This window comes from Malaya genurostris, chromosome 2, assembly GCF_030247185.1.
Source record: "Malaya genurostris strain Urasoe2022 chromosome 2, Malgen_1.1, whole genome shotgun sequence".
NCBI lineage: Eukaryota > Metazoa > Arthropoda > Insecta > Diptera > Culicidae > Malaya > Malaya genurostris.
Genome location: NC_080571.1, coordinates 314,109,082 through 314,123,853, shown reverse-complemented (window position 1 = coordinate 314,123,853; position 14,772 = coordinate 314,109,082).

The following is a 14,772-nucleotide window of genomic DNA, read 5'->3' as shown; positions in this document are numbered from 1 at the left end:
ATATAAATATTTCGAACAAAGCTGCATATTTTCTGACTGATGAAAAATCATTGGGTCCGATTTGACGTGTGACATAGCGTCCCATCCTATAATAGGAAATTATGTTGTCGCTCAGGAAAATTTGCGTTCACTCAACAACAAATGACATCTTGGCAATCTTCTTTGAGTTTTCTGAGCAAGCAGTAAACTCTAAACCAAGTCTTTGGTGTACATTCACACAAATTTGGATTTATACAATCCGGATTTTCTGATGTAATAATTGGAAGTAAATATAGTATACAAATTCCATGTCAGCAAAAGTAAGTCTTTAGTTACATAAATTAACTCTATGTTACAATTACATATTTTTCCTGTCGCACCCTGTTGATCAATCTTTCAATTAAACATCTTAGCGTTTTGAAACTTTAAGTTTAACAGAAGTCATAAAAAATTTTGTCATTTGAATTCCGTCAAAATCAATCTAAACGGAAGCGTCCAATCCTAGGGACGTGTATTGTTTTATGGGTGGAGTAATCCAAAAAAGAGCTTTACCAACCAAGTGCCATTCGTTGTTTGAATGTATTTTTAAAGCGGTGAATGGAACACCATTAGTCATGAATAAATTTATTCAGAGCAGGCCCGATCCGATTAAAATCTAGAACTTTTTAACAAAAAAAAATCTGGCATCTGCGTGTTTTACTCCGTGTTTCAAAAATAGAATGGCTGCGTGTACCAGTTTTAAATTTGACAGTAGAACTATTCAAATAGATAAAATTACGACGGCTTGCTGGGGATACGTTTGTTTTAGTTTCAATTCTTTTATCCATCTCCTATATGACATACATAAATGTTCGAAAAAATTCTTAGTTATTCGAGAATACTCAAGAAGTAAGGGAAAAAATGACTGTGCATCATTAATACGTAGCAAAATATTGCTCCATTATCGAAAGTTTACCGTTTGGTAGATGTAGCAGAATGAAATTATTATTCTTTAAAGATTTAACAAATTTTTGAATTTATTTTCTTCATGTTTATCATTTAACCTAATTCGAAGGACATACGATTTCTTCCATGCAACAAAAATTACCAAGTAATACAAGACGCAAATATTGATTTGTTTACTACTTATCATAGGTACTTTTTAAAAGATCATCTTTGATCGTACTTGCGAATTGTTGCAAATGCTTGCTAGTTTAACGACCTTTACCTAGTAAATACTATATTTCACTGTTGTAGATGAAGCCAAACAGCACCTTATACAAAAATATCAAAATTAAATTTAATAGTAAAATGCAAACCTAGTGAATCGAAACAATCATAGAAAACAAGAGAGGAACAAGTTGATCAATTATACATTATTTTAGGCAATCTTAGGAATCTAAACTCAAATAGACTGTGTTTTCTAATAAATTTCCAAAACAAACAAAAACCAATTGAAATTCATATTGAATTACTATTTTTCCAACTTCAAGAACAATCAAAAGGAACAAATAGAATGTACTGTACTTAGCCTTGTATTGTAAATTCCGACTAAAAGTCACAACAAACCATTATATAAAACAATAGTTCAATTTCAACGCAACCGTAGTTGAGAAACAGTTAATGCTCACATCATGCTGGCATGATAATTTCAACTAATTGCCTTCAAATCGAACGGTTCGACCAATATCTAATTGCTCTAAACACACAACAAACAGGTAACAGTGGATCGTGAACTAAGGATAATCAGCAATGTCAATTTGTTACCGACACTAATCTAGGATAGTGTATAGAAAATTGGAACGTACACAATCGTCTATCTTTGACTATTTTAAAAATGATGTTCTCCTCCACGGACAGTGGCTGGAAAGCAATAGCAAAGTGAAAATAAGAATCCCAAACTTACGACTAAACCTTCTGCAATAAAAATCAAAACAACTAAATCCAACTATAAGTTCAAATGAAACACACCTATAGTTTCAAATACGGCTTCGTAGCAACTCCCTTAGAATTATGTAGCCAAAACTTTTGAATGTACTGTAGGGTAGATATAATATGAAGCGAGAACACGAATCGAGACAAACAAATCTAATATCAGAGGAATGTTAACAAGATTTGGAAACAGCATCTCGAAGGAAGCAACTCCTCGAGACACGACAAAAGGTAGCTTTAAATAGTGTTTATTAGTAATCGAAAGAATGCAAAAGTTAATCAACCCAATAAATTAGACTCCGAGCGTGAGAACATTAGTAATAAGATAAATGGGTAACATCAAGTTTGCTGGATGTCGATAGAATTGTAAAAATCGAAAACGAACAAAAAGGCATGTACCATACAAGCTGGACTTGCTTTTAACGTGTAAAAATAGGTCTAATACTCAGAGTCTAATACCTAGTGACTCAGTCCACACATTATTCTACCGGTTAGCGATACCTGCAAATGGAGAATGTAACTAAGAAAAGTAGAATTCTTCCGAAAATTCTCATGACGGCAGTTGTGATTTGTTACGATTTTTTCGTTCATTCAATCATACAAAGATATATCGGCAATAAAAGTAAGCTCAAAGGGGAAGAAAATCTGTTTGAATGTGATCACTACTACTGTTTTAGTGTGAACTACGATTAAACATGGAAAATCTTCAGAAATGTGCGAAGTTTTTTTTTTTTTTGAAACAGAAACTGTTGACTTCTAGAGAACTAAAATGTTTAGCAATCGAATACAAATTTTTCTACCGATTTGACAGCTCTAAACGAGTTTTCTTCGAATTGTTCGGTAATTCACTGGGTAGTTTTATACAACCCTGTGAAAAAAATGTCCAGTGAGAGTCCTTCATTCGTCCACCACGTTGGACCTAGAATGCCTAAAACCAGAGTGACGACAGCTGTTCGTTTGGTATGATAGCTTTTCTCCACCAGCAAACGACCTGTCAAATACAATGTAAAACTAACGAAATTGCTGGATTTGGATTGATTGTTTTCTATTGTTGCCATAAATAACGGACCGTTAGTCCAAATAATAGTACAACGAGGCTCATTCAACAAATTTGACAAAGGTCTATTGTTGAACCATTTGAAATATTTAGTATTGGACTGCCGTTGAATTAGTTTGTCGGTAGAATTTCGGAAGTTTCTCTTTACTATTTTTTTAAAATTAAATACTTTGTACTTTGGGTTTTTTCGTTTGTTTTTGTTTTTTCACTAATGAAGTATAAGATTTTAACCAAAAAGTGAAATAATGTACGACTTGGTTCACAAGCATTTTAACTTATTGTGACTCTGAGTGTTAGTCCAGAAATAAAAAAAAACTGTATTGAGCATCGGCCATCGACATATTTCATACACGATTATTATTGTTTGTTTAGCCTGTGAATTCGTACCAAATGGAATAAAACAAGGAAAACGTCAAACGTCATGATAAAAATTATAATAATGAAGAAGCAGTAAGTCATTACATGACAGTCAAATGTATTGAAATAGTTCTATTCCCAACGTAATAAGCAGCACTGCTGAAAAAACTGTTCTTATGAGAACTGTGTTTAATTTAATTTCCAAGTATCAACAATTACCATGAAATATGCCAACGAAAGTAATCGCCTTCGTTCATGCCTCAGCTTGCTGTTTTCAGTTATTCAATTAACACAACTCTTTATAACTCAATTTAGAGGTTAATTGTTCCAATATAGGCAAACTATCTTTGAGCCTTATATTATCACTAGAAGCTAAGAGAAAGCCTACCCAACTACTTGTTTGGGATTTTCAAACTGTTTGTAGGGAGATCGAATAATACAATTGAGCTTTCAAGCCGACAGCTAATGAAAAGTACAGTACACTAAAAAAAACTCAATGTTTGCAAAACAAAAGTAGAATAAGACTCAGCAGGACTCACAAAATCTATAAATCATCAAATAAAAATCAATGAGCTGATTGCGGTTGCTGGTTGTCGTACGTCAAGTTTGAGGAAAGTTAATAATAAAGGATGCCATGAAAAACTGTTAATTTTCACCGGAATCTGATCATTCTATAATATGCAACACAAAGCAGTAAAACTCCAACAAATAAGAAGAAAATTGAATATCCCATAATAGTAATTCTAGTCCACTCTAAAGAAGGCAAGTTATATAGTTGAATGTGGCTAATAAAACAAAAAAAAACGCAATGTGTTAATAGTAGTTATTATGTGAATTGCAGTATCTAAGTTAATGAAAAGTATATAAAATCAAAAAAAAAAACGCCAATCAGTTGCAATCGAAGGAATGTTTAAATCGCAATTAAAGTAAAGTTGTAATCTCGTTTAAGGAGCGCAAAAAGCAGAGATAAGAAAAGTTGTTTAATTACTTGATAGAGTTGTACAAATTGTATAAAACTGGGCAAGTAAATAAATAAGTAGCATAAACAATTAAACAATTATAGAGAAGTTTAACCAATTAAGAAAATGTGTTATATTGATATGTGAAAATAAAAAGAGAGATGAAAACTAGTAACTATATTGAAAAATACGTTTGTTCGCTTATCAGTTCAAAAATTTATCCGAAAGGCGTCCCGAAGATACCCAAGTAACAATTCGAATGCCTTATGGTTTTGATTATAATTTATAGGAGTTTGGTAATTGATTTTTCAATCACTACCTGTTTTATGCCAACTATAATAAGTGTCTCTTTTAACCAGTAATATCATAGTTTTCAAAGCTTCTATAAAACCCTTTACCTGCACTAAAAATAAAATAAAAATAAAACAATTTGCACTAGAATAAAACCATGCAAACACTCTTAATATTGCTTTCAAACATTTTCTTTAAAACATTATTGCCAGTTAAATTCTTTCATAAATCTAGTTTTGTGTGTGTGCGTGTTCATTCTATGACAATTTCGCTCAGAGTAAATTTGAGGGTTCTAAAGTACATTTATGACACATTAGTTGTAGGCTATTTGATTTATTGCTTCTTAGGCTAAGTGTAATTTGCATTAAAAGGAATTTCATGGCCGCCATTATGATGTTCTATACCGTAGCATTTATTGACATCAAATAAACTTCGAAATGCAAAAACGAGGAAATATGTTGGACTTTCATGATTCATTTTTAGATCGTATGAACAAGTTTTATCGCCACAGAATAGTTTTATACAAAAATGACGATGAATCACAAAAAATAATTTTCATAAATCATGGAGACTTTCGCAAAAACCGCATTTATTTCAAGGCGATTAGTTATAATTCTTATTTTTATCCTTACATTCACGATAAAAATAAAAGCGCATAAAGTTTTTACGTTCGGAAAAGGTCTCAAACTCGTAATTAAAATATAATATATTCTTACTGATTGCATTCAAAGTAGACATGACACACATAGTCAAGAAAAATATCATCAAAACGACAGTTTATTCATAGCGGAATTCATTCCATCCAAAGAAATTTAATGTTGATCGTAAAGCTGGTTTCAAAATTTTCTTGAATTTGGAGTTTTAAAGCAGGTTTATGCTGATTCTTCGTTTTGATTTATAAACCTTATGAAGAATGGTCCACTTTGCAGGAACATGCTCTTATAGAGGTTTTCAGTAGGTTTTCGTGGAGTTTAAAGTTTTATTGCAAGATTTATTATGTAGCATTGAAGACAGCTACAAGTAATTAATAATATTAAAAATGTTACTTGGGATACTGCTTATATGAGGCTCGATGTAACTTTTAAGTCTCGGTATCTACAAATACTGGAGTACTCGATTGCGAATTACTAGCAACATGACAGTACGATAGGCATTACGAGCGGCATCCATAGCAATAAGTTCCGCGAGGAATTTAAAATTTCATAACTTAGAAAGTACTGAACACCATCCAACGGAAACTTTTAGCAAGTACAAGCAATTCATAAGCTTCGTAGTGACAACTTACAAGCTATACTCTCTTGCCTATAGGTACTCTTGGAATTTTGACCATTGGTGCTTCAAATACCGAAAGCGGGAACGCGTACAGACGAAATAAGTTTGTATGATCATCAACTAGCAAAGCAAAGCTAAATCATAGTATTTATTATATTCATTTTATGAAATTTGACACGGATACTTTCAGGTCCGGACTATAACATACAACAACCGGCTTGTAACACCAGTGCCCTTTGTATTGAACCGCCAACCCGTGATCAACTAGAAAACGTGTTTCGTGTCGTCACTTTAAAAAACGATTAAAAATTTGCGAAGCTCATCACTGCAAGTCGCTAGGTTTCGCAGGCTGCGACGTCGTAGCGCAGCAGGAGCTTTGTTGGATGAGACAGAAGGTGTGGAAAAGCGGACATCGAGCGGCTACCTTCTACCAAAGCTGTGGCACAACGAACGAGCTGGGAACTGGCTTTTTAGTGCTGGGCAAGATGCGTCAGCGAGTGATTGGGTGGTAGCCGATCAACGCTGGGATGTGTAAGTTGAGAATTAAAGGCCGTTTTTTCAATTACAGCATCATTAACGTGCACTACTCACATGAAGGGAGACCCGATGACGAGAAAGAAGCGTTCCACGTGCAGCTGGAACAAGCCTATGACGGCTGCCCACGCAGATTGTCATCGATGACATGAATGCCCAGGGGAGGCAATGTACCGACCGGTAATCGGGCCAAACAGCCTGGATTCCGCATCACAGTTTATTGTTTATTGTTTATTGGAGCAAGGAAAAACCCTCTTGAGTTGGCCAACTATTAGTACTTACTCAAAAGGGCGCAAAACCTCCTCATCTTTTAGTACCAACAGATAATACAAAATCCAAATGATACAATTTTACTTAAAACTAATACGAGCTATACTTTACATACAAACATTAACTACATTACACTTAAGCAAAATTAAATTACATACGAAGGTTCTTAAATACATTCAATAATAGGTCAAGTTTTTAAAAAAGCTATAAATAAACGTTTGAGAGTGACACGAGATAGATTAAAATCAAATATTGTTTAAAACCGATTAAATATGCGAGCCATACTAGACAGGGGTTCATTCTTCGCGTAATTTGTTCTAGAAAACTGGATGACGAGGAAAGAGTTGCTCCGGAGAGTTCTGCGTCGGATGTTTATATCCATTTGTTCAAGAAGATCAGGACAGTCTATATGACCAAGTATCAAATCGGAAATAATCGAATAACAACGACCAACGGTGTGTCAACTTTGCGGCCTTCCGAAAAATGGTAGTCAGAAGCATCTTCTTTCCCCACAAGGATATCCACAAAGCTACCTGGAGATCACCTGATCAACAGACCAAAAACCAAATCGACCACGTTTTGATCGACGGAAAATTTTTCTCGGACATCAACAATGTTCGCACCTACCGCAGTGCGAATATAGATATATAGTTAGATATATAGGACCACTACTTGGTTGCTGTATGCATGCGCTCAAAACTTTCGACGGTGGCTACCAAACGTCGGAACCGAACGTCGCGGTTTAACATCGCGCGGCTCCGGGAGGCTGGAGAAGCCCAAGATTACGCGCAGCAGTTGGCAGTGGCACTACCAACGGAAGAGCAGCTTGGAGCAGCTACTCTTGAAGATGGCTGGAGAGACATCCGTTCTGCCATAGGTAGCACTGCATCAGCAACGCTAGGTACGGCGGCTCCGAACGAAGCGATGGAACAGCTGTTCCGTTCTTATGACACAAGGAAGTTCTACGAGAAGGTGTTCGCGCAGTGGCCATGTGCCACAGGCCGATATGTGCAAGGACACCAACGGGGATCTTCTCACGAACGACTGTGAGGTGATCGAGAGGTTGCGGCAGTATTTCGACGAGCACCTCAATGGCGATGTGGCGGAATACGAAAGTGGCGACGCGGTAACGAACTTGGGAACGCGTGCGGAGGTCGATAGACTGCCGGTCCCAGACCTCCAAGAAGTCGAGGAGGTGGTTAGCCGGTTAGTTACTTTTACACTTTTACCTATACAGAGCACCGCTGACATCAAATTATGATGGTTCTCAGTTTTGATTTCATTGCATCTAACTATCATTCCTAGTTTTAAAAAGTAAGTACTGAACTTGGCATCACCGTACCGAGCTACAGTGAGGGTATGGAGTGTATGCTTAAACTACAGAACTGTCAACACAACTCAGATTTTCGGGTTTGTTTTTGCTGGTACTCAAAATGAGCACGAGTATTAATGTACGAAAACAAAAGTCGAACCGTAGTGTGATGTATACCATAATCGATTGAATTTAATGTCTCGAGCTAAACACAATGGGCTACTGATCCGAATGCTTTTTCCAGGATACGAGAACATGAGTTGAGAATTGAATTGAAATGTCATCGATTCGAACGTTGGCCACCCATGATAACTCTAGTGAATGGGGAATACAAGCGAGACAGTGTCATAAGAATCTGATTCAATGTGTTGATATACAAACACATCAAATCACAACTCACAAATCTCTCAGTGGGTTCTAATATTTGATGTACACTCAGCGCTCATCTGCTGATTGCTCGACACTACGATGTTGAGATGATGTTTTCTCTACCCAAATGGTTACCCAGTTATTCAACTCGCTCACTGCTTCTGAAACCGATTTGCAGGTGAGCTGAACTCAGTGATGATGAAGTACGGAGTTGATTATTGCCAGCCATGCCTATAAATTGAATCAGTTTTGAGCCAAATCTAGAAGAATTTTACCCTTTCCAGCATCGTCGCTCTAAATGACGGTGTGCAAACTTAAACACACTTTACCCTATGAAAGCATGATGAAATTCAATAGCTATGGGACTATGAGATTTTTTATTTTATGAGTGACATTATTTGACACATACTCGCACACATACATTCATAGACACATACATTGCCCAGCTCGATGAACTGTGTCGAATGATATAGGACACTTAGCCCTCTGGGTCAATTTTCACTAGTCAATTTTTCAAGTAATTGCATAAACTTTCTATATGAGAAAGGCAATAAGTGTACTTTTATAGAAAATCATCGTTATTATGATTTTGTAATATCACTAACAAGTAGGTACAAATTGAATAGAAGATTTAGTAGTTTACATTTTAGGCATTAAAAATGCCTTACTCTTCGCTATACGGGGCCGGGTGTCAATTGAAAGTTTCAAAAATAGCCGAGAAACCTTTTGCTGTCATAATTTTGAACGCCTATAACTTAGTCATTTACTGATGGATTGATATAATTTAACAACCAATCGATTAAGAAACTTTTAACTTAAATATGTATGGCAACGTCGTTTCAGTATTTCAATAGCATACTATTGAAAAAATGGTTAGAATCGATCTATGTTTTCATCCACCAATCCTAGTTGTACAAATTGACGTCATTTTCTTGTTCGGCATAGGAGGCTTAAAAAACACCGCATCGTGTGTTCAGTATAGTATAGTAGTATTTTATTTTAATTCTCTGGTAACTGTCAGGCCAATTTAGAATTATCGGCGATAGATTTTTCGGATATAATTTGCAGTGCTTGCTCCTCGATTTTCCTCATTTGAATGATTCCAAAGCTTCAATATTGTAAGCTTAAAAATGTTTTTTTAACGTTTTTTCGTTTCTCTTCAATCGAGGCTCAGTTCAATTATCGTCAGTTGATCTCTTGAAGTAACAAAATATCTCTTGCAATAGTGTGAGAGCGGCCTTCAAATGAGGTTCATGTAAACATTCGAATTGGTTCAAGATAATAGATGAAAGACTAATCAGATAGCTGAAATATCAATCACAGAATACACATTAATTAATTGTTTCCTCCTTCAGTTTTCATTTTTAATACTTTACTCCTTTTTTAATTCTATTCGTTCGAACCTGCCTACTACCAAGAGCGAAGACAATGAAGCAGCTAGACTACTTGCAGCAGCTTGAAACTGAGCAAGCAAAACTTCAAATGACTAGGTACGATTATTCAACTGACGATGAATTCTGGGAGCTTCACTTGAAAATGGCAGCAAAAGTCAAAGGAATTAGTAGGGATACGCTGACGGTCAGAGGCCATAAATTTCATTTTCATCTTATATTATTCGATGGAAAATGAAATTCTACCGCACTGATCATAGATACTTCTTTTTCATCAAATGTGACTGAACAAGTTGTGGTCCCGTGGCAATCCTGCACGCTATACGAAATTGAACAAAACACGCTGCGAACGGAGCAAAACTGCACGTACGACGCGTGCTAGTTTTACATCGTCATTTTGAATGACGATTTGACTGTTTTGACACTCATCGCCCTATAATTTCGGAACCGGAAGTCGGATCTGGATGAAATTACACAGTGTATTTAAAGACAATGAGAGCTTGAATTCGAATTATGATTCGTGAAAATCGGCTTAACCGTTGCTGAGAAATCGAAGTGAGTTCCGTTTTTAGAGATTTTCTTTACTATTATCGGTGCTTTCGGAAGTGGAAACCGGGGACTAGTTGTCCCAAAGTAGTTTTATATATTCACTAACTAACAAGATCTGCAAACTAGAAGAAATTAGCAGTAAGTTTTATAAAATTGTTCACCTCGTTTCGCCATCGCTTCTGAAAATATATTCACGAAAATGAAAATTTTCACTAATCGCATTGTAATACCGGAACTGAAAGTCGGATAAGGATCAACTTTTTGGGAACTTTAAGACCTTTAATTTGCGTCTTAGTTTATGAAAATCGGTTAAGAAATTTCCGAGAAAACTGAGTGCGCATTTTTCAATAAATTTGCACATATTTCCTTGTGATTCCTCAACCGGAAGTCGGATCCAAATGAAATTCAGAAAAATTGTATGAGACCGTAAGACCTTTCATTTGAAGTTTGTGAAAATCGGTTCAACCATCTCTGAGAAATGTGTGACTATTTTTTTTGCGCTGTAATTCCTGCTGCACACTTGAAACGCAAATCGCTGTTAAACAGTGTTCTAATAAAGTTCGTTTACACCATTCTGCTGCTTGCTTCATTCTAACTGGATTATCTGGCACTTGGCGTGGATTTGCTGTAACAGTTCTTCGGCACAATTCTGCTGCTCGCTTAATTCCAAATGCGTGAGGTCTTCGGTGTTGCTCTCCCGTATGTCTTGCTTCGACAACCGAAATAATGGGAAAAGGTTGAATGTTCATCTCTTATACAGATACAGTTGTACCACAGACTAACAGACAGGACACTCAAATTAGATTCTTCAATCATTTTAACGGTCATTTCGAATATTCCTTTATTTGGGACAGTACTCACATGTGTCATGATGGCGCCACGCTACCCTATCAAAAACATCCTGTCTGTCATCCAGACTGTGTTTACTTTTTCATTTATCAACAGAGTTGCCATTCATACAGAATTATTTGTAATGTATTGATTTGTATACGTCCATGCGAATTTCATGCAGGATACAGATTTAATACATATTGCCAAAACTATATACATAATTGTGCTACTTCTCATCCTCCAACGCAATACAAAATTGAACCCGTTTTGTTACAATATTTACTTGCTTCTGGTCTGCCGCCTCTTAATTTCGGGTGAAAACTACCAACACAATAAAAAATAGTCTAGATGAACAACGTTGAGTCAAATAAATGGTTACCTTCCAACATCGTGAAAAAGTTAAATATATTATCAACGTAATCCAATAATTTATTGTGACGATTCATTTTCAAATATTTTGATGAAATCAGGCATCCCTGCAAGCAGCTGATCGGTGTTGACGAACGAGGGGAAATCAACTAGTAAAAAAACTTTTACATAACACAAGGGGTGTACAGATAGTAAATAATTCGCGCAGTACAATATAGATGGAACTAGTGCATCACGAAAAAATATTTTTATAAGAATTTACTCATACTGTCATGTCTGTTAGTCTGTGGTTGTACAGTAGCAGATATTTTGTTCTTTTCCCTAGAACGCGTTTGGATTGGTTGGTGCTGACAAAAACTGGTTTTTCATTAGTGTACTATTGAAACGCTTCAATGTTGTTGCAATACATGCTATGACTGAAAATCTAACGCGTCATGAGTTTTTCTCTTTGATACTCGTCGATGTCAAACATTTCAGGACACTTTTATTTTAAATTACTTGTGAGTATGTCAAACCAATAAAAATGTTATCATAAATTGATGATCATATTTCCGATGACATGTAGCAAAAAATTTGTTGATATGTTAGGTACAACAAGTGATATTCACAATCAAAAACCTATGTTTCAGAGGGTTAATTTTGAAAACGACGCTCCATTATAGGGTAAGTCGTATTCATAACAAAAAAAACTTTCTGTTTCTTATCCAAACAAATCCGCTTGCTAGACAATTTCCCTGCTTTTTCTTCAAAATAAAATTACTACCGTTCGTTAGCAGATAAATGTGATCACCTGTTCATTTTACGTCGTGGAGGAAACCAGACGTAAATATGACGGGCGGGTTTTTAGAATGTTCGTGTGTGCTCAGAGATGCCAGATCTGCAGATATGTCTGTAAATCTGCAGATTTCTCAGACTTTTGAAAATCGAGTTTTTCGCCGACTTTAATCTAAATTAACAGATTTTTGAAATTACCACGACGTTATTTTTCTCACCAAGTCAGTTTAGCGTATCATCTTTTATAGAGAAATTGCTGTCTACAGACATTTCTTCGGATTTACTAACTTTTGCAAACCTGTCTGAAGGTATTTAAAATTTTTACCTGGCATCTTTGTGTGTGCTTCAGATCCTTGATTGCTCAATCAATTGGTTATTTACAACGATTACAATTGAACCTATTACAGCCGGTCTGAAAGAATCAAACTTTCAAAAAGAAGAAAATAATTGTGTTTCATTCTCGCGCCAACCAGCAAAGTGAAAGCGTCGGTGTTAACGATCTGAAGAAGTTTTCGCGAAGTTCACGTATGCTGTGCGAGTGAGAAATATATGCGAAAGGCTAAAAATAGTTCGAAAATTCATCTCTTTAACCGCGAAAAATAAAAGCGAAGGATCCGTATAAAAATCTATACATAAAGTATATTAACGGATAAACAGTGTAAAAGTTTACACAAAACAAAATGAACGGGAAATCACAAATACAAACAAGGAAACAATACAGGATGGGTCCCAAAATCAAACAGAACTTAGGATCAAATAGCGACAAGGGAAAAAAAGCTGAGCCACCTCGACAGATTGAGTGGAACACAGGAGACGTGGCATTCTTAGAGCCGGTAGACTTCGGGAAACCCATACCGAAACATCCAGTTGACGTTGGAAAAATTCTAAGCGGAAAAGGAGTGAAAAACTTCACCGACATTCAAGGTATAGGGAAATTTCGATTCAAGATTACATTCCCATCAGAGAAGGAAGCGTTAAAAATCAATGAAACCGATCTCACTGAGCATAATTTGAAAAATTATGTACCGTGGATATGGAAGCAAACAACGGGACTAGTAAAGGGAGTGCCATTAGAATATACAGAGGAAGAACTGATGAACGAGTTAAATAGCGATGTAGAAATCATTAAGGTTGAAAGAATGATGAAACGAAATAAGCATAATTTGTTAGAGGAAACTTGGAACATAAAAATCACATTCAAAGGAAAAACATTCCCACAAAAAGTAGAGCTATACGGATGCCGATTTCAAGTAGAACTGTACATATTTCCAGTTCGACAGTGCACTAACTGCTGGGGATATGGTCATAAACAGATAAAATGCAGAAGACAAAAAAAATGCAAGAAATGTGGAGCAATACACGACGAAGGAAATTGCGAAGAAGTCAAATGTATAAACTGCAAAGGTAACCACGATGCGACAGAAAGAACTTGCCCAGAGAGGAAAAAACAAGAAGAATTGTCCACTGTAATGCTGAAAGAAAAAATAACTTACGAAGAAGCCAAACAACTTGTTCATACGCGAAATAGCTTTGACGAGCTTACAGATCTTGAGGAATTCCCAGAATTAGAACAGCAAAACAATCATGATAGACCTCAGGTAACACAATACAACATAAACTGGAAACGTAAACAAACACAACCAAAACCAGAAAAAAAGACAAAAGGTTTGACATATAAAAAACAAGACAAAGCAGGTGAATATAAAAATCATTACAATCCATACAGAACGAGCGAAATGGATAGAATGCTAAAAAGTTTTGAAACATGTTGGCAAAATCTAAAAATAATAGCAAAACTGATGAAACTACAGGCTGGGATTAATTATGAAATAAACAAGGAAGGATCAGAAATTATATATGAGCACCTGATAATCAAAATTAGCACTACTCTTATGGAAATAATAAACGAGTTCAATGACCCCCAGGAACAAACAATAGATATTCACAATAATGAAGAAGAACAAGAAGAGCTAGAATCTAATCATGAGTGAAAACATCCGTATACTACAACATAACATACAATCCTTTAGACCAGTAGAAACGAGAGAAGAACTTACATTGTTCCTAAAAAAAGAAAATATAACAATAGCAAGCATACAAGAAATTTGGATAAAACCCACAGAGCAGTACAAAATCAAAGGCTACAAGATGGCTAGCAATTGTAGAGACGAAGGTTTCGGAGGCGTGGCTTTACTTATCCGCGAAGATATACACTTTGAAATAGTCAAAATACCAAACCTATCCCCATTAGAAATGGTGGCGATACGCACACGAAACCTATCAACTAATTTCACGATAATCTCAATATATGTTCCGCCTGATCAGCCCTTAGCAAAAACAGCAGCTGAAAAACTCGAACTCCTGTTTGATCACTTTGAAACTATGGAAGGAGAAATACTATTGACAGGAGACTTAAACGCAAGGCACCCAATATGGGACGAATTGGCCAGGCCATGCATCAAAGCGAGAAGCATAGCACATAAGCTAGATAACTCAAAAATGATACTACTAAATGACGGTCAAACAACCACCATACCAAGAATGAAT